Below are 26783 nucleotides of genomic sequence, written 5' to 3' on the forward strand. Positions count from 1 at the left end.
GCCTCAGAGTCTAGATACACAGAAAAGGTAATATTTAGCAGAGTTGCTTAAAATGGCATTAACCCCAGAAAGCTCCACATTTAGAGTATATCATTTTGCTGGAGACTTCATAGATTCCTGACTGGATTGCCATAACTCTCACTAGAATGCAGTAAGATAATTAGCAGGGATTTCCTTGTTCAAGCATGTGTAGAGTATATCTGTTTAGTATGTAATTTTAAAAATTGACTAACTTTTCATGAAGTGCTACAGTGACTAACAGAAGAATATGAAAGTGCCCTTGGTTTTGTCCGCTGCCCTACCCATGAATTCATGATCACTATTTCTTGTTACCAATTTTTCTGGAAGTCTATTTAGTTCTTATAAAAAGGTGTTTTGCCATAAAGGAATTAGTAGTATTTCTGATTTTTAATGTGATATTGCCATATTTTTGGAGCCATGGACTATTTGATCTGGTAGGTGTCTTTATTTTATTTTATTTTTTAAGATTTTATTTATTTATCTGACACACACAGAGAGATATCACAAGTAGACAGACAGGCAGCCAGAGAGAGAGGGAGAAGCAGTCTCCCCGCTGAGCATGGAGCCCGATGCGGGGCTTGATGCCAGGACTCTGGGATCATGACCTGAGCTGAAGGCAGATGTTTAACCAACTGAGCCACCCAGGCACCCCTGGTAGGTGTCTTTAAATCTTACTTGCTTTTCTGGACCCATGGAATCATGCCTTCAAGATGATAATTGTCTCCCTCTCCTACTAAATAATGAAAATTCATGGGTAGGGCAGGGGACAAAATTTTTTGGGACCGGTCTCCTCAAGCAAGGGCAACAAAAGCTAAAATAAACAAAAGGGATTACATCAAACTAAGAAGCTTTTGCACAGTGAAGAAAACCATCAACAAAACAAAAAGGCAACCTACTGAATGGGAGAAGGTATCTTTAAACCATATAACCAATAAGGGGCTAGTATCCAAAATATACGAAGAACTCACACAACTTAATGTCAAAAAAACCCAAACAACCCGATTAAAAAGTGGGCAGAGGACTTGAATGGACATTTTTCCAAAGAAGACATAGAGATGGCCAAAAGGCACATGAAAAGATGCTCAACATCACTAACCATCAATGAAATGCAAATGAAAACCACAAGGAAGTGTCATCTCACACCTGTCAGATTGGCTATTATCAAAAAGACAACAAACAACAAGTGTTGGTGAGGATGTGGAGAAAAGGGAACCTTTGTGCACTGTTGGTGTCAATGTAAATTGGTGCAGCCATTATGGAAAACAGTATTGATTTTCCTCAAAAAATTAGAAATAGAACTACCATACAATCCAGCAATTCCACTTCTGGGTATTTGTCCAAAGAAAATGAAAACACCAATCCAAAAAGATATAAAGATATATTCACCCCTATGTTCACGGAGATATTATTTACAACAGCCCAGATATGAAAGAAATCTAAGTGTCCACTGATAGAAGAATGGATAAAGAAGAAGTGGTGTATATATATATAATGGAATATTACTTGGCCATAAAAAAGAATGAGCTCTTGCCATTTGCAACTATACGGATGGACCTAGAGGGTATTATGCTAAGTGAAATAAGTCATCAGAGAAAGACAAATACCATATGATTTCACTTACACATGGAATCTAAAGGCCAAAACAAATGAAACAAATCAGAAATAGACCGATAGTAGCAGGAAACAAATTACTGGGAGGCAGGCAAAATAGGTAAAGGGGATTCAGAGGAACAAGTTTTCAGTTATAAAATAAATGTCATGAAGATGTAATGTGTGCTTAGGGAACATAATAAATGATATTGCAATAACTTTGTGAGGTGACAGACAGTAACCAGACTTATCATGGGGATCATTTTATAATGTATAAAAATACTGGATCACTAAGATATACCCCTGAAACTAATAAGATACTGTATGTCAATTATATTTCCATTGTAAAAGAGAAAGAAATGATGCTTCAGAGGAGCTAATTTCACTATCTTGTTCCAAAAGGAATGAATTATTTTTTGTCTTCACATTGTCTCTAAATTTAACAACTGCTTTCCTTGTATTGTAGTCAGCAAGCCATAAAATACTGAGTAGCTCTTATGTGATTCCTATTATTAGATACCCAGTGAACATTTGTAGGAAATTAGCTGAGGTATACATTAGCAATAAATAATTACAGCATAATCCATCTGAAATCATCCTTTACATACCACATTGATCCTAAGACTGAACTTTTTCATTAAGAAAAGAGTGTAATGCATATAAATTCATATGAAAGGAGATTTATGTCCTTTATGGAAGGCATTTTGGAAATATCTTGTGAATATAATTATACTCCACAGACTTTATCCTACAGATACACTTCATAAAGTCTGCAAGGAAATTTACTGGAGTTATATTTATAATAAGAGAAAATATGACACAATCCAAGTGTTCATCAATAGGAACTGGTTAAATAACATCCACTTAATGGATTATTTTGTAATTCTTAGAAAAGAAGGATGCAGAGTAAAGATATGGAGAGATATATAAGATATATTATTAAGAGCAATAAAGCAAGTCATAGGACATTATGTATACCAGGATCTTATTTAAGCAAAATAAAATGCTAAATATTACATCTGCTTGACTGTGCCTACATAATTGTTGGAATGATGCCCAAGAAACTCTGAACAGTGGCTCTATTAGAAGATTAAGAATGGTAGGCCAGAGATGAGGCAGCAAAAACGAACCCTTAACATGTTTTTAAAGATCTTGCCATTAGTATGGATTGTTATTATATTTTTAAAAATACATATTTAAGTAAAAAATAATATTTAAAATGGAAAAGTAAAAGAAAAAGTCAGGAAAACACTGATACCTCCCTTTAAAGGTATATAAATTTTCTGTGACTGCCATAATATATTACCACCAACTGCATGGCTCAGAATGACAGAAATATATTGTCTCACATTCTGGAGGCCATAAGTCTGAAATCAAGATGTTGGCACATTTGGTTTCTTCTGAGGGCTGTGAAGAACTGTGGACCTGCACAGTCACTTAATACTGTCCTATGTTCACCGTGATTATAGTTTATCAGCAGAAACACAACTAAAAGGGAATCGAGTAAATGTTCCAGGTAGAAGGATGAGCACCTGAAACATTCTGGAACTGAGTGCAAACCTGGCCATTCAAGTTCAGAGTGGATGGTGTTTGAGGACGAGATAGGAAGTGGGTAGAAATCAGTAAAATTATTCTGGAATCATGATTTTCATCCCGGGCTCATTCTAAGGACACAAATGTTAGAATGGTGACAGCAAATTTAGCTTCTTCAATGTTGTTCTGTTTAAAAATTCTTAACAGATACGTCTCTAAGCTCCAGTCCCTTTTATCAAACTTAGAAAAATTTTCACTAAGTAGAGGCCTTTCAAGAAAGAGTACAAAATTAAATATTTTTACTGAGGAGCAGGAGACACTTTGACTTTTATTTCACATTGTTCTAATAAAACATTTGCAGTGAATAAGCTTTAGCTATACAATTGCATCACGTTGAATTTTAATGAAAATGAGCAACTAGCCAGGTCATTCTACTCTGTGCGGAAGGGTTCTCTAATAACATGGCTTTAAAGGTAGATGTTCCTGTTTTAGTGAGAATTTACAAATAGGTTTTTAATTTTAATGGTTTTTGAGGAATAATGGAACTTGGTGTCGGGCAGCAGAACTGTAAATGCGGCTTGACTTGCTATTTGTGTTTGGAGTTCTTAGTCTTATGTGGAACACATTAGGATCTGTGTAGTACTGAGCCATCAATAGGAATAACACAGTTGTGTGTTTCTTTCCTTAAACATCAGCTGAAAAGTGGCCGTGTATTACACTACCTGAGAATATTAAGCTGGTCCCCAATGAACTCAGGAAAAGGGGAAATTGAAACAAATTATAAACAGATGAATTAGTTCCACTCAATTAAATTTATTAATATGACATCAATATTTGGAATACTTCTATATATTTCTCATGCATTCCAAATCCCTGAACTAATATGCAATTTTCTCTCTTTTTTTTTTAAACCTAGATGGCCTCTAAATTAACTAGGATGGGGCCAGCATGATCCTGCTTGCTGGAGTCCATTCTGAAAGGCATCCTGTATTCTCAATTTAGAAGTGCATGTGAATGTCTGGGTTTGTGGAACTGGGTCTGGAAATCTAGTGAGCTGGAGCCTCTGAAGGGACTGATGCTTCCCACTTCCGGTGAGCTGGGAACTCCAAGGAAAGCAGCCTTTGTTGTGGTCTTTCAGCACTTTTGGTTTTGGGTCCAGATGGAATCCAGAGGGTAGATGTGAATGCAAATGAAAAGAAAGAATGAATTTATAGGTTTGGATATATGAAAAAGTTTGGTTCTTTTTGATTTGTGAACAAAGGAGTGGGGAATTGAAACTGAATGCACGACTGTGGGGTCTCTCATGCTTCGAAGCATCTGGATCAGTTTGGGAAGTGACAAAAGACAACATCAACAACCACTAGAAAAGGTTATTTCATATTCTTAAAGGAGCAAACCTATTATCTGTAGACTGAAGCGGAAATAGGAGAGAGTGGACAGAGGCAGGAGGCCACAGAGGTATTTTAAAAGACAGTATTTAATGGATGTTTACTTACCAAGAGTGGTGACACCAAACCTAACAAACATTTGCACACATATTAAGTAGCAAGCAGATCTTCCCAGGAAATACTGATCACTCGTAAGGAATAGAACTGGTGGATTTCAGCATGGACCGTGCCATGGGTCAAGAGTCCACGAATAAAGCATATGAGGTTGTGATCCTTAAAAGTGTAGCTTTGGTAGGGAAACTTCTCAGTGAATATTTTAATCCAATGTGCAGGTACATTAGTTTGGGGCACCATGCAGGCATTTCCTGCCTACATTCATCTTGGTGACTGCTACACAAACACACCTCCACCCACACACGCACACCAGGTACCCACGCACAATGACCCTGAGAATTGGAGAATTTTAAAACTTAAAGGGAACCAAGTGACGTGTGTTATGCTACAAAAGAATTATCTCCTTACAGGTCTTAAGTTATAAATTCTACCACTTTTGAGGCTTTCATAGTAATTACTTAGCACGAATAGTATTTTTAAAGATCACCCACCAATCAGCATCCAGCACGTCCACAGTTACTCTCAAAGCATGCTAAATGTGGCTACGTTCTGTTTAGAAGGACATGTTGATGCATTCAAAGCTGAACATCCAAGCTACCGTGACATTGTAAGATCAAAAGTTAATATTAATTTTTAGTATAAACGTATCATAACATTGCAAATATTAGACAGCTACGAAAATGATTGTGCTATGACAGGACAGCCCTCCCTACGTGTAGTTTTATATGTTTATACATGTTAATCAGACTTTTAAAAATACTCTAGCAGTCTAAAGGTCACCCTCCCCCAAGATATTATTATTATTACACAGAGAAAAATGTAACTCCACAGTGGAGAAACCCAGCCAACACTATCCTCATTAGGTGATCAAGAGAAACACATCGCTTCTGCAGAATTTTTGCCACAAATGTGTAAGTTCATTTAATCAGAGAAAACATATGATTCCAAATTGAGAGGCATCCTACCAAATAACTGACCTGCATTCTCCAGAAGTGTCACACAGTCCTGAAAAACAAGGAAAAACTGTGGAACTGCCACAGATTTGAGAAGACTAAGGCACATGATAACTAAAAGCAATTTGGGGTCCTCAAACAGAAAAAGAAAATGATTGGAAAAACCAGTGAAATCCATATAAGGTGTTTGGGTAAGCAAATACATTGTACCAATATTAATTTCTTAAGATTGACAGTGCTGATAAAGTACCACAGTCATGTGAAATGTTAATATTAGGAAAAGCTAGATGAAGGGTATTTGGGAAATTTCTGTAATTGTAAAATTAATTTTATAAGTTAAAAGATAGTCTAATACAATTTGACAGTCATACTTTAGGGTTTTCTTGAAGGGCAAATATACATTAACAATAGAACTTAATCATTAAAAAGTTTTGAGCCATTTGGTTGAAGTGTCATATTGCAGAGCAATAGTTCTGCGTGGTCACGTGTTATTGTCACCCATGGATATCCCATGGCAGAAATTGTAATCTACAAGCATTTTGCTCTTAAAAATTGTGGGAATTGTGGGAGGACAGTCTACAGGCTAAAGAAGAGGTAGGGTGCACCTACCGTATTTATGGACTAACTCTTGGGGGGATACCAATCTTCTGGTGAGTTGGCAAAGAGAAAGAGAAATGCTCTTTGTAGAGGACCTGGGTTATGCCAAGCACCCGGGTAGGCACTTCCAATGCATGAGTGCATTGAATCTTTACAACTGTTTGAATATTCACTCAACAGATGAGGACATCAAGATGTGTAGAGTTTAGGGAAGCTTTTCTGAAGTCAAACAAGTTAATAAGTAGAGTAGCTAGAGTTTGAATCCTGGGTCTACGATTCATAGACTGAAAAATGAAACAAAATAAAACAAAACACACCATAGTAAGAAATGAAGATTGTGTTTATGAAACAAATCCAGACCAATTAGCTCTTCATCAGGGAAGACTCTTTTTTCATGGCTGCAGATGGCATCCCTAAACATAACCAGCTGCACTTTAAAATGCTTACAGTTGGTCAAAATGGGACTAAGCAAGACTGTGAATGATTCAGGTCAAATCTATTCCCTCCAGTGGAAAAAAGCCTCAAAGCACCTTTCCAGCTCATGCTTGGTCACTCAGATATATATATATATATATTTACTTTTGAATAACAGCACATCGGGAAGTTACTTATTAACTAAAAACTTAAAATTAATTCCCATGGTAGAAAATAAACAGTTATTTACATATTATGGCCTATCATCAAGGAAAATATTTGTTTTAATATGATTTTCCAAATCATCAGGACTCCTCTGTCATGTGTTTTTAGTGCTCCAAAGAAGTTTAGAGTTTATGACATTCATTTGCTTGTTTTTTTTTTTCCAAAACGGATTCCTTTAGCAGACATTTGTTCAGCATCTCCATGAGCTAGCCACAGCCACTGCCCTCATGGAGCTCTAGCAGAGAAAACAGATATGTAAACACATGATTGCTGTGGAAAGTGCTAAATGCTGTAATGAAGATTGTCTGGACACAGTGTTGGCATGAAGGAACGTGATCAACCCTGCTCTGCAAAGGAGATTACAACTTGAGATATACTCAGAGTTCACCAGGCAGATGGGCTTTCCAAGCCCTGGAAACCAGGGAGTCAGGGGCAAGGCGGGCAAAGCCATTGATTCTCTCCAGTACGAAGGCCCCCAAAGGAGTGGGCATCCTTTGTATCTGAAGGCTAACTGCACCCAGATTTATAATTTGCTATTTTTTCTTCCCTGCTGTGACTATTAGCTTGGGATTCGGTCCTTAGCCATAAAACACACAAGACAATCTGGAACACACTGAAAAATGGATTTTGACTACTTGTGTTCAGGGACAGTGTAAACCATATGGTGGCAGTTGCGAAACTCTAAAGCAGTGTTTTCACCATGCAACCCAGCCATATCAGCTCAGGCTTTGATACTGCCAGTTATCAGCAAGAATGCCCAGTGAGAAGCTGGCATTTTCCTGTGGAAAATGTGCTATCTTCCTTGGCATGCAACGCAGAATTAAGTGTTGTCCATTTTCATGGAGGAAATCAGGACTCCAGGACCCCACTTACAAGAGAAGGTGTCCTGGAGAAATTTTAAGATATAAGATTGTCATTTAGCTTGTCTAAACTTCCCATGGGTTTTAAATTAGCTCATTATTTCCTGAACTTGGATGCTGTTGCCGTGATTTGATCATTATTGGTAAGCGGTTGTCACAACTCACTGTGTGGGATGAAATGACTCTTTCATTTGAAGCCAACTCTGGAGAGTGAGTCCTTATAGATCACATATCTCGAAGTCTCTACAATTTTAGCCTCAAAAGGCTGCTATCCATCTGCCTCAGGTTGCCTCTATCCACTCAGGGAAAACCACTGGCTCTTCTCTCCTTGGACACATGCTCCATGGACTTGTGGAGTAGTCTACCAATGCTTCTCAATAATCCACAACCACACGGCATTTGAAGCTGATTGACAGAATATGTCTGTTCTCTGCATTAGTCCCCAGCTGTTCTGGGATCCTGCTGTCACCAATCAGATATGCTTGCCTGGCCTAGCAGAGTCAAATTATAGCTCACATTGCTTTAAAGTCAGAGGCATGGCTTGGTTCTAGAACTCTGCAGTTGTTAACCTGCTCAGATCTTTGTTGCTCCTCAGTGTTTTATCTCTCAAAAGCCAACTGTGTCTTAAGACTCCACTGTATTGGCTAACTTTGACAGGTCACAACCAAAGGGGACATAGCATTAGAAAATGTTAATTCCCACTGAGTTCCCTTTCCTTATGCCAGGTATTCCTTGTAATTGGAGCTGTGTATGTAACTCAATGGTTTAACAGCAAAGGCTGATAATTGGAGAAAAAATAGTATCTAAGAGGATAAACTGTTCAACAGATTGGTCATTATTTTTTTTTTATCATTCCCTATGGTGTTTCATAAAGTTTCAAAATCCTATTTTAATTGTATTTTAAAAATCTTATTGAAATAAAAATGATACAATGATTCAAAGAAGGGCTGTAGGTTCCCCAAAGTGTGTTCCATGAAACATAGCTCTTTTGGAAGTCAGTTTATAGGTGCTAAGTCAAAAAAGAATGGTGTAGACCAACCAAACTAACTTTTGGCAAAAGAAGTTTTAAATAGGTTTTGCCTGTTTTCACTGTCAGCGGTAAGTAATTCTGTCAACAATTTTTTTTTTCTAATTTAATAAAGCTGTTTCTTAAAAAATGGTTAACAAGTTGTCATTTTTATACTGGAGATAATTCAGCTCTCTCAGAGAGTTTTTATTTCCTGAGGAGAAAGACATTTTTGATGAAATCTTTTTGACTATCTATTAAAGAACCTATGACCAGGAGAATCTTTATCAAGTTAGCTGCTCTGATGACTAGTTTGTGTCGAAAACACTGAACTAAGAAATCATGTGGGATCATTTGTTCTATCATGTGGTCATGAGTGAAAAACTCATATGTGGCAGCTAAGATCAAAACAAAAGAAAATATCACAAAGCTATATGGAAACAATTGACAACCATTTACTATTCTTTTTAAAATTATAAACAAAAGAAATATTCTCTGATGACAGACATCTGTCTGGCATAACTAAGAAATCATTCCTGGGAACGGATAAGTTCTTGAGTTAGCTGCAAGTTTTCCTTTTTCAGTAAGTCACAAATTATGCACATGATATGATTCATATTCTATGAATACACCAATTTCTTTGTTATTTATAGCAATCCTCCTGGGTGTCAGTAACAAAAGTCATTATGCAGACGGTACACTATGCTATTAAATTTAATTTTAAATTTTTTTATTTTTTAATTTTTTAAAAAAGATTTTATTTATTTATTTGACAGAGAGAGACACAGTGAGAGAGGGAACACAAGCAGGGGGAGTGGGAGAGGGAGAAGCAGCCTTCCTGCTGAGCAGGGAGCCCAATGTGGGGCTTGATCCCAGGACCCTGAGATCATGACCTGAGCCGAAGGCATACACTTAACGACTGAGCCACCCAGGCACCCCTAAATTTAATTTTTTAAATGGGATTCCTTTTCTGAAGAATATTAATCATACTTCACATGCTACCTCAGATGCTGTCCATTATTATGCCCCGGAAATTGGTTTCTATACAATGGAGTTCTATGAAATTCACTTGAGTGCAGGGCACTGGGAAACAGAGTCCCTGAGGCCAGGGTAGCCCGAAAGAGACTGGAAGGGTCAAGATCTAACATTATCAGCAGTACAGTGGGTAAGAGTGGGGGCTATTGTGTCAGACTGCAGAATTCTAATTTCAGCTCCACCACTCACTGTCTTTGTGACCCTGGGCAAATTAAATCCCTAGTTACTTTAGTTTCCTCTTCTGGAAAAGCCTGCCTCATAAGATGGCTGAGAGGATTAAATAAATGAATACATGTAATGAATGCAGAACCATGCATGATCACAATAAGGGCTCAACAAATGTGGTTATGATTAAAATTGAATATCTACCATGCACCAATAACAACACCATGCACATTATGCAATGCATCTATGTGTTATGTTAGTATTAGCTCCATTAATAGACATTCTAAACAAATAGAGTTTAAGTAATTTGTCTGATGGAAGGTCAGAAATTAGACACAAGCCCATATGATTCTAACACCCATACTCATTTCCTTTTATCACTCTAAATTTAAAAGAAAATTATCTGGGTTCATGCTAGCTGTGCAACATGGCACAAATAAATTACTTGCTCTGAGCCTCAGTTTCCTCACATTTAAAATGGGATACAGATAAAATAAAATAAAATAAAATAAAATAAAATAAAATAAAATAAAATAAAATAAAATAAAATAAAATAAAATGGGATACCAATGTTTATTGCTTATATACCCCTTAGAATTTTTTCTGTTGTTCAAATAATGTATGACCAGAAGGCCCTGGTCACTGGTAAGCCACAATGCAATGCTTCATTTTTATTCTTTTTTTTCTTTTAAAGATTTTATTTATTTATTTTAGAGAGAGAGAGCATGCAAGCAGGGGGAGGGGCAGAGGGAGAGAGAGAATCTGAAGCGGACTCCATGCTGAGTGCTGAGCCCAGCGTGGGGTTGATCTCACCACCCTGAGATCATGACCTGAGCTGAAATCAAAAGTCAGATGCTTAACTGACTGAGCCACCCAGGTGCTCCTCATTTTTATTCTTAATGACAACCATCTAATCTATTACTCAGCAACTGGCTTATGATGAATATACAGGGTGGCAGGGGGTAAACTCAATTAAATACCCATATAATTTAAGTTTCCTTTGAGGTGGATCAACGTTTTCAGGGCTCCCCTCCACTTGGGAAAGCTTCTTACATACATAGGAGGAAAATTTGTTTTTATTTGCAACTAAGTTTTATGAAAAGCTACGATATGAAAGTATATAAATTTCATTTTTAATTATTTAGGTTGAAAAAAATTTATTACTTGTAATGAGAATTAGACATTCAAACACCTTTCTCACATTTTTAGACCAATTTTGTAAGTATTGTACGTCAATAAAAATCCGAACGTGATTTGATATTGTTGAGCAGTATAAAATAGTAAAAGTGGACCTCAGGTTAGAAAAAAGTTATTGATGAAATTCTATGTGATTGGATATTACATAAGAACATGTTCAAAGATTGTCCCTTTGTGAGTGGAATAGGAGAAAAAAAAGCAGTGTCTTAAAAACCTGCTTTTAGGGGGTTGTGGATGTGAAAAGAAATGAATGAGCAGAGTGCAGAGGATTTTTAGGACAGTGAATATACAATGTATGATATAATGATGGACGCATGTCATTATACATTTTCCATACCCACAGAATGTACAATGCCAGGAGTGCCCTGTAATGCATTTTGAGTATGGGCTTTGAGTGATTATGTTGCATCAATGTAGGTTCGTCACTGATTGAGAAAAAAAAAAAGTACCATTAGTAATGTTGATACAATTTTATTGTAAACCTAAAACTGCTTTAAAAAATTGAGTATTTTTTGACAAGCAGCTATAAAATCAGATGGAGTTACAGTGGACTGAAAATACAGTTCAGTTATAATATGCGTGAGGGGCTAAGAGCTAATTGACAGCTGGAGACGGACAGATGGACAAGATCAAAGTCATCTGAAGGAAAGTTGAGATAATTTCTTTGGGATAAGTTTTTCAGAATTGAATTACTGTCAAAAGTAATGATTATTCTCTTTCTGTCTTATAGCCACACATAGAAATTAAATGTATTCACTTAAAAATGCAATTAAGTTATATAAATATCAATTTATTTAACACCCATTTAATTCTTGATGACAAGTGATGCTTCTTGTGCTATACATAACAAAAAAATAATGAAATTTAAAAAAACCTGCTTTAGAAGTTCACATATATATGGAATCCTATTGGTTTTGATAAGTACACACGTAAATTGGTAGTATTTATATGCTTGAGAATTAAGAAATTGTTGTGTTTCTTTTGCTATTATTAATCTTAAACATCTTTACAATCACCTAATAAATGTTAGCTTATTTAATTCTCAGTGAATTTAAATAGCAATATATATGTAGTTAAATGAGTCCTTTCTAATGATATTAAAAATGACTGTGGGCATTTCCATATTAAGAAAATAAAATGCATTCTATGTAAAAATAATTAAAATTCAATAAAGAGCTTCATACTATGCTAAAGGGTTTGGATTTTATGTTTCCTCTCATTAATTAATTAGTAATATATACATGCTAGTTACAAGGTTGGAAAATAAAAAATAAATTTTAAAAATGGAAAGTACAGACGATATCTTGGATTTCACCATACCTCTATGCATGCATACTATGTTTCAGTTGTGTATTATACACATAGTATTTATTACATGTGCATACATTTTACAAAAATGGAGTTAAACTGTTCACTGTGTTTTGTAATCATCTTTTTTAACCTTAATGTAGTATTAGGACACAAGAGAAGGATTTTGATGGTGATGGTGGTGGGATGGGCTATCAGAATATAATTAGATCTGCATATTTAAAAACAAACAACAACCCTCAGGCACCTGGGTGGCTCAGTCAGTTAAGCGGCTGCCTTCAGCTCAGGTCATGATCCCAGGGTCCTGGAATCAAGCCCCGCACTCCTCAATGGGCAGCCTGCTTTTCCCTCTCCACCACTTGGGCTCTCTTGCTCTCTCTCTCTCACAAATAAATAAATAAAATCTTTATATATATATATATAAAACCCCAAAACCCTAATGAAGCTACACTGAGACTTGCTGGGTCTAGAGGCAGGAAGGTAGGTGAGACAACTATTGTAAACATTCAGGGAAAAGGTGGTCACAGTCTGAATTAGAATGGTGGGGAAGGGGCTGGGATACATGAGACCTGTAGCAGGAAGTTATAAGTAGTGAAGGAGAGGGAAAAAATTCTAGGAAATCTTTGGGCTACTGGATGGACACATGAAAAGAGAGAGAATAGCTTGTTCATGAAGGGAGGTGCAGGAAGAAATGTTCAGTTGGTTGTCAAGCTCAAAATGCCTGTGGGATATGCAGGTAGACTGCCCAAAGGACAGTGGCATAAAATGCTTAAGTATAGACTTCTGAGGAGAGGACAAATATGGTGATATTTATTAAAATACTGTTTCTTGGGATCAGAGTCATGTTTCTTTGACTACTCACTCGCTGGGAATTATAAGTTGCACATGTCCACCCTAGTGATGATTTCCAAACTTTCAGGAATGATGATGCTCTACCATTACTTGTTCAAATTTGTGTTTCCCCTTGCTCACCAGTGGGTATGGGTTTAGATCCAAATTTTTGGCATAACAACCAAAATCCTTCACAACCAAGATCAATCATTCTCACTAGAGTGCCTCTCCCTCTCCTTCTCATTGTTACCTCTATTCCACCCCCGCAGATCTACTTGCTATTCCCCTATGATTTCGCCTCTGTCTAGAAATCCTAGTGTGCTCTGGGACTACGCAAAATTGTTCTCTCTCGTGAGAAATCCTTCTTGGCTCCCACTCCCTTCTTGCCTCAAAGAGGTCGTTCTCGCTTTGCTGTAATGTCATAACATGACACCTTCATCAGACATATCATACTCTACTGTAACGACTTATCTATATGTAGGTGTAGCTTTTTCTTTAAGCTTCACCCTCGAGATTGATATGTATGTATATATAGTGTAAAATTTGCCCCAAGAACTAGACAACCTAGATAGTACACGGACAATAACATCTGCTGAATAAATTTGGGTTTTGAGTCACTTTGGCCTTTGTTCAATATGTGATATGTATTACACCATGTTTTTAATTAGTACTAAATGTCAATTCAATTCTTTTCCAGCTTTTTGGCATGTAATGATATCCTTCTTGGTTATAAGAATCTGAAATTAATACTGTTGGAGAGAAGAATCAATATCTCGTCATGAAGTATATAAATTAATAGAGCACTTCCTTGTGCAAGATTTGTCAGTGTGTCTGAGAACCAGGCTGACCATCTATTTATACTCTTCACTTTAACATACAATGTCATGACTAACAGCAGTGGCGATGAGAGTGTGGGAAAACAGGCATGCTTCTACATTGCTTATGGAAAGTACTTTGGCAGGATCTCTTATAGTTTAAAATACTCGTTCTTTTTAATCTATTCTACTTCCATTTTCTTTCTTACAGAAGTAAGAGTGCATATATGTAAAAATGTATATGCAAAAGGATGATTATTGTAGTAATATTTTTGAGAGCAAATCATAAGAAACCACCTGAATGCCTGTCAATGAAGTATTAAATAAGTCAATACATTGTATTCACATAATAAAATATTATATAACCACTAAAAAGGTGAAGGTCATTCTGTATCTACTAATCTGAAAAGATATACGTACATATTAAAGTTGGGGGACAACAGAAAGTTCAGACCACTATTATAGCACTGTTTCATTTTTATATAATAATACATATATATGCAGATGAATATGTAGATATGTCAGTATCAATTTGGTCAAAATCTGGAAGGATATGCTCAATAGTATTCACTATCCAGATTCTAAGTGTGGGTAAGTTGGATCAGATGAATGGAAAGATTTTCAATAACTATTTTATATAAGGTTTTTTGGATTATGAGTAATTTTTTTCTCTCTTCAGTGATTCTTTGTATTTTTTCAGCCAATAAAGAGAAAAATTAATTAAGAGAATAAAACAGATGGGTATGTATTGATCTAAAAAGATATCCATAATATTGCAAGTGAAAAATGTAGGTTACAAATGAAATTTTTTGTTGAATTGCCTCACTTTTTGATAAATATATATGATAGTTAAAAGACTAAATGTGTATATACCAGACCATGATGTATGGGTCAGGATTAGAAAAAAAATGCTCATTGTTTGTTATATACATTTTGTATGGTTTGGAATAAAATGAATAAAAATAATAACATAAATAACCATTAATAAAAGGTCATCATGGTTTGTTTTATACCCTAGATATATTCTTTAAAAGTTCTGTGTAAATTAAGTCTTAGTAAGGAAAATTGTATTTTAATTAGAATAATAGAGTTTTCAATTATGCAAAATATTCTTCTGTAAAGAGAATATAATCTTTTGTGATATTAATACCTACGACTCCCAGCTGCCCATTTTGGCCTATTTAATGCTTGTCCTTCAGAGAAATAAAAGTCAAAGTTTCTTAATTATCTGTTTAAGATTTATCAGAGAAAAATGTCATTATTTTGCTTTTATTAGCACTCTCTGGGAACGCTTCGAGCCCCACTTCTATGCATTCACTCCCTTTTCCTTTTCGAGGGAGGGTATCTGTCCCTGGCAGGTGAAGCTCCTTTTAGCATTCATGTAGTTTCAATTTCAAGATGGAAGAAAGAAAGTTACTATTGCCTGTACTTACATACAGGGAACAGATGACTGGAGTTGCTTGAGTTAAAAAAAAAATCCTGTAACAACAGCTGTCCTGTGCAGCTTTCCCCTCAGCAGAGTGAGCTCTCCTTTCTCATGGATGTTGAAGCCTACAGTTGGTCCAAAGTCAGTCTTTATCGGCCTGTTTGAGGTAACCAACTAATTGGCTGGGTAACTGAGCTTTCTGCTTGCTTCCAGCTCATGATTTAAAGAGCTCTTGAGTATCTGAATATTTAAATTACATTTGAACTGAACAGGTCACAGTGTCTTATGCTTTCAGAGTGAGCAAAGTATGAGCTCGCTCCCAGTAATCATTCCAAGTGACTGCTTTTCAGAGATTCAAGAAAAATAAGCCAAAGGAATGGTTTAAGTTCTATTTCTTTATTTAAAATCACATCTAACTCGACTCTCCAGTTTGGGACAACCAAAAGAAAAAAAATTGTCTCTGTCTTAACTGGAGCTGAGTTTCCAGAAACTAAAAATAAAAACGATATCAGAAACCTCTAAAAATGTAAAGAAAAGATTGTATCGACAAGTACCTGAAAATACACTTTCCTAAATATCATCAACTGAAGGGTGACCAGAAAATATTTTCACGGTGTGAAAAGTGAACACAGAATTCAGAATTACTTACAGGGTGAAAACTAAGAGGGATGAAATAATTAACTTACTCCGAATGAAAGTATTGCCTCATTGACAGATAAGTGGGATTTATAAGATCCGAAGTTACAGAATTTCCCTATATCTGAATTATAAAGGGCAGTGTTTCTAATGGTCTCATAAAACATAGGAAGATTTTTTGTGCGTGGTCACATATATCAATGCAAGAAGAAATCTTCAAAAAAGGAGAAATTATAATAATTATTTTACCTATTAATAGGCACAGCCATGTAGTTTTTCCAGTATATAAAATTCATCTGAAATCTTCATCATCAAAACAAACCTTGGTTTCCAGGGGGGAAATTAATTCAACCTCTTCTTGAATTAATAATGAAAAGGAACTGCATCTCAGAAAAGAATAGCAATGTTTTATGGAGGTGGCCTGCAGCCCCCACTTGAATCATCAAGATTAAGCAATGACTCTTTTTTGGTTATATTTATCTGACCGTTTTCTGTAGGAAAGTAACATTAATAGCTACATAAAACTTCAACACATGTTGCACAGAAAGGACTATATAATCCGCTATTATTTCTGCCTGTAAATGACTACATGTCTAGCACTAGCCTGGGGCAGAATTAGCTGCCAGGAAACTTGACCTGCATTATGGGCTTAATGAAGCTGTAACTTTCTGTTTATAATTCTTTCCACTTTTAACTAGTATTGTATCCAGGGGAAATGAGATAATGTGCCTCTCCTTTTTAGATCATCTGGGCTACTGACCAGTCCCGTGTGTAGGGACGTGCTCATAATCTGAACGCTTTTCAGCTTCTGTCACCTGCTCTGCCCATCACTCTGCAAGATCAGTTCAGCCCTTACCCAGGTAGGGCACCTGAGGATTTCCAGCTATGGGAGCAGAGGCTGAGATCTGGTTGTGTGTGTTAACTGGAGGTGTGTGCTAACTGGCAGACTTTGAAATATATCTGTACAGAATTTCCTCCTGCCTTTTCCCAGAAGACAATGAACAAGAGCAGATCTTTCTAACACTTCTAGTTCAGAGTACTTTTCCTTCGGCATCTGCAGGCTATTTCCAATCTCTTTTCTCATTCAGGGGCTTCTACTTTGTAAACCTATTATGGACTTTTAGGCTTCTGACATGCTCAGAGTATTTAGGTCACCTCAACAAAAAAGCAAAGGATATTATTAATTTTCTTAACTAAACTAAATGAACTTTAGTTTATGTTTAAGCCGCCTCTCCCCAAATTTGGAACAAAGGGTTTTTAACTGAGACATCTATTTAGTACATGAAAGAAGTTTTTAGAGTAGAGATGTATTCTCCTGAGTGTCCTGGAATTTCAGGTGTTTGAGGAAATACAGGCTGAGGTGAATCTCTTCTTTCTGAGTCCATTCTGCCTTCCCTCCCTGAGAGTGGGGGAAGGTGTCAGACAAGAGCAGGTGCAAATGCGAGAGCTCTGGTAGAGAGGGGGAACGTCCTGGCCTCTTTTTTAAAAAAAATTATTTATTTATTTTGGGGGGGCAGAGGGAGAGAGGGAGAGAATCCTCAAGCAGACTCCCCGCTGAGCACCGAGTCCGACCCTACTCGGGGCCCAATCTCACTACCCTGAGGTCATGACCTGAGCTGAAATCAAGAGTCAGACGCTCAACCGATGGAGCCACCCAGGTTCCTCAAGTCCTGGCTTTTTGACCCATGCAATGATAGTCCCAAGATCTGAGACCAGCCTTGCCACACATCTCCAACTAACAAGCAGCTTCCTACCTTTTTTTCCTTCCTTTCTAACTCTCCTATTATGTCTTCTGTTTTCTGCCCTTGGACACCCAAATAAGACATGGCCTCATAATCAACTCACTCAACACAGTCACCTTCCTCCTCCATCATGCCTCTGGTCATGTTTCCTCCTGTTAATATGAAAACTGCTAAATTTGTTAACCTTGTTTCTCTTAGAGAGAGAATTCAGTTTCCATAGCACCATGAAAACCAGAAGTTGTGTGGGAAGGAGACAGAAATTTCTGGACTTGTTGCTCAAGCACACTGAGGGCTTAAAGGACAGAACTACAGAAGAAGCCACTGTGTCCTCAGGGATGGTATATAATGGTCTACTGGCAGAGTGGAAGTCACACTGCAGGTGGCTTAGTTTTTGACAGAGGAGGAGGTGGAAAGATGGTAAGATGGCCCCAGGAGTCACAGGACAGACAAAGAATTATCTTTAAATATGGAAGTGACTTGTAGGTGTGCTGACACAGAGGAAGGAGTCAGTAGAAAGGATGAGTTTGAAAAATAATTAACTGATGGAGCAAAATTTCCAGGAGAGAGGAAGTAGTGAGATCTGAGGGAAGAGAAGAAATCAGTCTTTGAGAGAGGAGGGACACATCCCCCTCAGAGAAATGAGGAATCTGTGAAGGTGTAGAAGAATTTGGAGACATTGTGAGTTCATACCAGCTGACTTTGATCTTGTTAATGATCTGTTGAGACTTAGGGCATAGGGATGAAAGCTTGAGAAGAGTGGAAAAGATTTGGAATGGATGGATCATGTCCTCTGGTGGTGGGCCAGGTGTGTCATCTTTATTTATGATGGGCTACACGCCACTGTGTCTTAAAATAGGAGTGACTGGTTTCAGAAATGAGTAAAAGCCTATGCCTGAAGGAGGGAATAATTCTAGAAAAAAAAAGTAATCTGCATGTTTTGCATCAGGCATGTTTTGTAAGCTTACTGAGTATATAAGCCTTTCTAGAGGTGCTTTGGAAAATGTATCAGATGACCTGGGTCATAGCACCAACTCAGCTACTTAATTACTTTGTTGCCTTTGGCATGATCATTAGTTATTCCCAAATCAGATTCTCCATTTGCCTTCATTAATTCACTCAATAAATATTCATTGAATGCCCACCACATGTCAAGAGCTCTGTTGGGTATTGCAGGCACAAGAGTAAACAAGACACTCTCAGTCCTCAAGTTCCATCAGTCCAGTAGCTCCCTACCCTACCTCCTTTACCAGGAAGGTCACATGAGATAATACCTCAGAGTGTATTTCAACAATTCTGGAGCTCATCTATAGAAAAGAAAACCTATAGAAAAGCAATTTTCGTCTTGAAACAATTGTCTTGTTGTGATCACGATCTTAACAGTGATTATAGTTTCTGGATAGAAGACTCTACCTCCACAAAATGCCCCATGGCTCCCTCAGGCTTAGACCACCTTCTTACATAGCTTCCCAACCAGAAATGGCAGCCACTGTCTCACTGGGAAGTGGGGAGCATGGCTTTACCCTAGGCTCATGGAGTCTTCACCACTTCCTCATGTCTCCAATGACTGGTTGCCCTATTCCTGTGGCTGGCTCCTCTGAAGGCTTCGGTGCAAATTCCAGCAGGGACACAACACAGAGCTGTCCCAGCAGCCAAGTGTAAACCAGAGGAGTTCTTTGATCTTCAGCCTGGTGCATTCTTTGGGTGGTCAAAACTTTGGAAGGACAAGCTATGAGAGTATGTCTGGTGATTGGAAGCCAGGTCAAAGGTAACGTTCTGGAGAGGATTTCTGGGCATAGAATTAAGGAAATTGTCCTTTCTTTTAGACGGTTAAGTCTAGAATAGGAAAAATATTCCCTGAAATGGATCCCGGAGTTCTGGGAAGAGTCTGTCATTACAGTTATGGTCACAGTTTTAATTTCTTTATAGTGCACCCAGCTGCTTTAGCATACTCAATCTTACCCCGTATTTCCACGTTATCAAACATTCAAAAATTGTCATCAGTGGTAGAAAGCAGTAGGTGGTCTTTCTCTTCTTTTGTGTTCAGGCTAAGAGAGGGAGTCCATTTCTAAAACCGGATTTTGCAGATAAGAAAAAAATACAGACTACAGATTAGGTGAAGAGTAGAGAGGAAGACGAAACTGAGATTGCTTTACTTTCTGCTTTCTGTCTTCCTCTGGGAAGGACTGTATCTATAAGTGGATCCAGAAATTAGACTCAGAGAGCTTACCAGATAGGGGCATGAGCCAATCACCCCACATCTAGATGTGAGAAAAACAGCAAAAAGCTGTGAAGAAGGCAATTTCCTGAGTGTTCATCTCTAAATAATTCATTTTGGTATATCATGTGATTCGTGGGTATCTGGGTACAAAAGTACACTTTCCAGAGTTTCTTCCCCAAGCTCTGGTTCTTGACCTTTCTATGTGACACACTTCCTCCTGCCTTTGTCTCAGATCTCATTTTCTCAAAAAAAAAACCAAACAAACAAACAAACAAAAAACCCCTAAACAGTTCCCTGTTAAGAGCAGAAACTCCCACACATGTTAGGTGAAGAAAGTTTTTATTAAAGTTTGGCCGATTATTCCCTGCCTCGTTTTGTCTATCCTTCTCTCCATTGCTTTCCTTGCTCTCTCTTCTTCTCTAATTTGCCTTGAATGTGAATATTCTCCAGTGAATGACCTTGACACGGAATGCTTGAGAGGAGTCGGGAAGGGCTTCCCTGCTGCGTCAGTAACGACAATTTCCCTCCCTGTCTTTTCCCCATTAACTTCAACTTGGTAGTGTAATTTGTTTCTCTTCCTGGGCTTTTTAAGTTCATTTCTCTTCAAGTGCTCAACTCTGCACTGGTCTCTATCAAACTTTCTCTTTAATTCAATCCTGCAAATATTTACTGATAATTATGCTTGGTCCAGTGTGTGAGATCGATATACGCAAACAATGAATCATGGAACACTACATCAAAAACTAATGATGTAATATACGATGACTAACATAACATAATAAAATAGCATTAAAAAAAAATCTATCTCTTTTTCTAAAGAACGTAGAAGGAGGCAGCCAAGTGCGGAATGCACCAAATGCTATCACAGAGATTCTGTCGGACACACTCGAGAAGAATTAACTGAAGGTACCCGCACCCTCCCCACAAAGGCTTCCCAGGACCACTTCATTTCTCCTCTTTCCAATTTCCAAATTCCTACATCACTTATTTTGGGCTTAAATCAGCATTTTCCACAGTATGTTTCTTGTAACACTAGACCCAAGAGATGTTCTGTGAAGAAACAATTTCATGATCAATTAAGAATAGGAAATACCGTATACACATTTTTTTTTGGAAATCCACAATGTACATCAGCACATCCGAGGTTTTCACTAGTGGAGGAGGAGATGAAAATTTGTTTCACCCAGAATTTTCCGAGCCTATATAATCATACCTCACTTTTTACGTAGCACCTATAGGAAGAGTATGTTTCTCAGACTACACCCTTGGAAATGTTGCACTCATTGATTAATGAAATGATGACTCTGAGTGTTATGAAAATCCCACTTGTTTGCAAGACTTTATTTTTATCACCATGTAAAAACATCTTTTATACCGATTGGATTTTTAAATGTCTAGGATTTGTGCTGCCCAATATGGTAGCCACAAGCCACATGTAGCTCATCTCACTTGAGATGCACTGTAAGTATAAAATATAAAACTTTATATTGATTACATATTGAGGTAATTCAGGTATATTTGGTTAAAAACTTTATTGAAATTAACTTCACCTCTTTTTATCTCAATATAAAAATACAGTTAAGATAAACAAAGTAACAATTGGTAAATGTAATTTACCATCAGCAAAAAATAAACACCAACATACAATGGAAAAATACTTTAAGATAAATCAAGTGGTATTTCAACTATTTTGCAGACATGTTTATGAGAATATGCTATCTCCCTTTTCTCGTATAATACTCAGAGCTCAAAGTCTAAAACAAAAAATTAAAAGGTTTAAAAAATTAACTTCACCTCTTTCTACTTTTTTATTTTTTATTTTTTTTAAAGATTTTATTTATTTATTTATTTGAGAGAGAGAGAATGAGAGACAGAGAGCATGAGAGGGAGGAGGGTCAGAAGGAGAAGCAGACTCCCCGCGGAGCACGGAGCCCGATGCGGGACTCGATCCTGGGACTCCAGGATCATGACCTGAGCCGAAGGCAGTCGCCCAACCAACTGAGCCACCCAGGCACCCATCTTTCTACTTTTTTAAATATGGCTACTAGAAAGTTTAAAATTACACATGTGGCTCCCATTATTTTTCTACTAACAGCCCAAGCTTAGAAAATAGGAATTATATTTTCCATATATTTTGTACCTTCCTCTAGCACACAGAAACATGCTATACAAAATAAGACATGGAAAACATACATGTTGACTGAATTAATTTGGTTAGCAAGGTTGGGATTTGGTTGAGAGAGCCAGTGAATTGAATTTTATTCTCCAAGGTTTCATGGTCTTATTCATTATTGTATCCATCGTGTGGATTGTTCCTGTTGTCCAACTTCAGCTTATAAATCTTAAAGACCAACACTTAGTAATGCTAAGCTGATACTGACCACCTAAGACCCTTTGTTAGATTCTTCTTTGCATCCCAATTGGATTGCTAATGTACACTTTTAAGTCCTATTTCAGCATGATCATTCTTACGGCATTTCAGTAAGTTTCAATAGTTTTTAGGCATTTACAGAATGTGGAGTATTCACTGAATGGAACGCCATTGTTTCTCATAACCCAGAATCCTACTTCTTGGTGGGTAAGGGAAAAAACAGAGGTTAAAATATCTACTATTACCATACTTGCTTCAGAAGAATCTTCATAGATGTGTTCTGAACTCTGAAGGTTCATGTAATCAAGCTAGGAAATAACTGATTTTCACCTTGTTTCCAGTTACTAATAGAAATGAAAGGTAAGATAAAGATCACACTTTGATCAAAGTCAGGCCCCATCTGTAAGAATGGGGAGAGGCGGTCTTGGCGACAGTTCCTGTGAAAGTTACATCAAGAGGAGAAATGCAGGATTGGGCTGTGCTCTCCAAGGCATGAGTCAGAGTAAAAAATAGGGCACAAGACCATGGAAAATAAACTGCAGATGCTTTCAGTTGGACAGAAGTGTGCCCGCTCCACTTACACCCGCCGTCCACAGAGGGATAATGCAACTGGAGCTGATACCCTCATCTCTCACACAGACGCACAGCCTGTACTCAAGAAACCACACTGAATGCAACCATCAAAGACAAGCTTTCCCCTAAGAAGCTACAGAAAGCCATCAGGAAAGATGTATGCCCATGACATTCAGGACTGGGCATATGAACATTAAGGCTTCTCATCATCTCAGGCTGGCCCTATAGGGTCTTTGAGATTTTCTAGTTTAAGGATGCCGAGATGGAGGGTATTGATGGGTTCTTCTCCTGGAGTCATAAAATACTCTGCTGGAACCAGCTTGTCTTTTGCATCACTGTCATCCCCAAATGCCATTTTCTGACTTTTTTTTCTTTTGCAATCATACTCCAAATAAGTTGTATCAGTCTTTCTTCATCGCATCCAACCACTCTGTTATCAGACTTAAACTCTGAAATGCATTTCTGAATGTATCTCCCTAATATTAAAAAACCATCAATGATTTTCCTTTGGCACTAAACAAAGGCCATCCTCCCTAGCCTGACCTTTAGAGTTTTTATAATTTGGCCCAAACTATTAGTCTAGCTTTACACACCATAATCAACTCTGTATACTCCACCAACTAAGACATTTGGGCAGCTTGCCCCTCCACTCATGAGGCCGGGCAGCCCCAGCCTCCAACTCTGGACACCCAACTCATACCCAATGTCCAACCTTCAGCCCCATTCCATGGTTCTCCCAACGCCAGAACTCTCTGTCCTCTGGGTCCCCTCAGCAATTTTCTAAGCATCCTTCTACTCATTTCCCTGCACACATGCTCATATACGTACACACATACACTCAAGTGTAAGCAATCCTCCTTCCTGAATTAAATCTCTGCTCTGTCAATTCCTTGCTGTGTGACCTTGGCCATTACTTAACCTCTCTGGTCCCCAATTTCCTTAAATGTGAATCTCAGGATAATAATAGCACCTACTGCATAGGGTTGTTGCGAGAATAAATGAATTTCTAGGAAGTGCTTCAAACGGTGCTTGATACACAGTATGCTTTTTGTAAGTGATTTGCTATCAGTAGTAGGAGTCATGGTAATGGTATCAGTGGTATTAGTTTTGTATTCCTAATGGCACATCGTGTGATCTCATATACGGTTACATGATCAGTAAACATTTATAGAATAAAAGAATAAGTAAATGAGCATAAAGCAAGAGATTTTAAAGTGAGAATCAATGCACAAGTCCATTATTATTTTGAAAACCTGGGGCGCCTGGGTGGCTTAGTCGGTTAAGCATCTGCCTTCGGCTCAGGTCATGATCTTAGGGTCCTGGAATTGAGCCCTGCATCGGGCTCCCTGCTCAGCAGGGAATCTGCTTCTCTCTCTCCCTCTGTGTGCTCGCTCTCTCAAATAAATAAATGAAATCTTAAAAAAAAAAAAAAACCTGCTTTAGGAATTCTCTCTTAACAATGTCAGGATTTACTAGATATTCTTAGGAAAAAATATAATTTCTTTAAAAGGAAGAACTAAAATAAAAACAAGGCTCCATTGTTGGCAATTTGTGGATTAACTAGTATTTGAAAATGCATATTTTAGTGCGCAAGTCTGGAGAAGCAAGCATCTATCTAGATTTATATTTGATATCCTTAAATTGCAATAAACTGACACAAAATAAAAACTGTGAGGGCTGAATGACAACTGAGTGGAGGTTTTTAACTTTCCAGATTGCTTTTATGCCCGTTATTAAAGCTTGCTTGCTCTAATGAGCTAGACTTATGGGAAGGCTTTAAAAATAAAACTAAAAAAAAATTGTGATCTAAAATGTGGTCATGTCTCTTCTTCTCTACCAGCAGCCAGTAGCATGGGGATGGGAGAACCACTTTCTGGCCTTTGAAAATCAATGTGCATTTCGTGGCGGGGGGACCGCTGCCTTTCAGTTACAGTTTTTCCCCTGCTGTCTTATAACTATGTCCTGCACTAAATTTAACATGTCCCCAGACTCCTATTTAATTCTCACAGCTGGGAGACGGGACTAGCCCAGCCAAATCTATTTTCCTAGAGTACCTACAAATCTGCCCTTTAATAATTTATTTTCTCCACTCTCATGGTCTCTAACAAAGCTCTAATAGATTTTGCCACATAGTTGCCGCTTTAATCAGAGAAGAGAATTTTGCAGGTTTATTAATCGTGCTCTTTTTTGAAAGCTACTGATTAAGTATTTGCCTTCTGCTTGCAAGCAGCCAGAAGGTACAATGGAGGCTGCAAGCTTCCCGGGCAGCAGTCTGCAGGTAGCTGTTACCCAGGGCCCGCAACAGACTGCATACAGCTAGTGCCAACTGAGCAGATTGAAGTTTTGATTCTCCCCAGCCCTTAGCAACAGACTGCTCACAGCAATCTTCTCCCTTACCATCTTCCTTACCGGGACTATTCCAAGCAGGCAATGACAGAATTCTTCCCTGCTCTCCACATCGCAGAGAAGCTAAATTATGTCTGAAAACTGAATGACATGCTTGGTCAAAGAATGTACTCTACCACGAGACAGTGCTTACAACAAAGTTTACTTTGGCCTTCTCCACCAGCAGACCCACTGAACACCATCTCCCCCTGCCTTCTAGGAAAGCAGCAACTTAAGCCACATAGTTGCTTTACATGTTACATTCATGGCACCAAACCAAGTGCCATACAACACACCGAGGCTTCCTGTACTCCAGAAAACCCCTCCTTTTCCACAATTTATAGCGCATTCCTGAGAACACACATGCGGACTAACACTGACCAAGCTTGAGGTTGCTTTAGAAGTCAAGACACCAGGAATTAAGCAGTGAGTGGTGTTTTTGAAAGAAAAATAACCTTAACATTTATTTATTTTATGAAGAAGATAAATATTTTCTTCAGAATTCGTAGCTGTCTGGATGTCCTTCAAATGTCTGAGATACAAATGCCAATCTCCCTATCCCGTCAATGGTCATTGCCAGGTAGAGATGAGTGGAAATATTCTTGAGGTAAATTTAGTTAGGATTGGTCCCAACTAACAAGTTGACTTGTCTCAACTTTTCTACATTTGGCTCCAGAGCAAACATTTGAAATAGCACTTCATGTTCTCAGCCCAGTGGAAGTGTGTTAGATGAAATTCTCTGACCTACAGGGATCAGATTTTTTAAGAAATTAAATCTTTACTGGAATTATCACCACTAGTTATGTTGATGTACCTCCAGTCACAAGACAAATGAACAGCTCTTTGTTCTGATAAAGCCTACTGTATAGTGAATGGTGCTCCTCACCATCTCTAAGAAAAATGAGATTAATTAAACCTTGGAGGAAGAAAAAGGAAAAAATAATTTTTAACTTATATGTCTTCATAATTAGGTTGTTAACTCTACACAAGGATTTCCTGGGGTTAATATTCTAGATACCTGCGTAGACATTTTTTTTTTATTCTTATGTTAATCCCCATACATTACATCATTAGTTCTAGATGAAGTGTTCCATGATTCATTGTTCGAGCACAACACCCAGTGCTCCATGCAGAACGTGCCCTCCTCAATACCCACCACCAGGCCAACCCATCCTTCCACCCCCCTCCCCTCTAGAACCCTCAGTTTGTTTTTCAGAGTCCATCTTCTCTCATGGTTCGTCCACCCCTCTGATTTCCCCCGCTTCATTCCTCCCCTCCCGCTACCTTCTTCTTCTTCTTTTTTTTTCTTAACATATCTTGCATTATTTGTCTCAGAGGTACAGATCTGAGACTCAACAGTCCTGCACAATTCACAGCGCT

The 26783-nt window shown here is 37.8% G+C and overlaps 1 protein-coding gene across 6 annotated transcripts in view; it reads right to left on the reverse strand.

Moving 5' to 3' along the window:
- Positions 1 to 26783, reverse strand: part of CPED1 (cadherin like and PC-esterase domain containing 1) — a 254947-nt gene that overhangs the window by 45043 nt on the left and 183121 nt on the right. The gene's annotated exons all lie outside the window — the stretch shown is intronic.

This window comes from Leptonychotes weddellii, chromosome 12 (assembly GCF_054177405.1).
Source record: "Leptonychotes weddellii isolate Sample4059 chromosome 12, ASM5417740v2, whole genome shotgun sequence".
Classification (NCBI taxonomy): domain Eukaryota; kingdom Metazoa; phylum Chordata; class Mammalia; order Carnivora; family Phocidae; genus Leptonychotes; species Leptonychotes weddellii.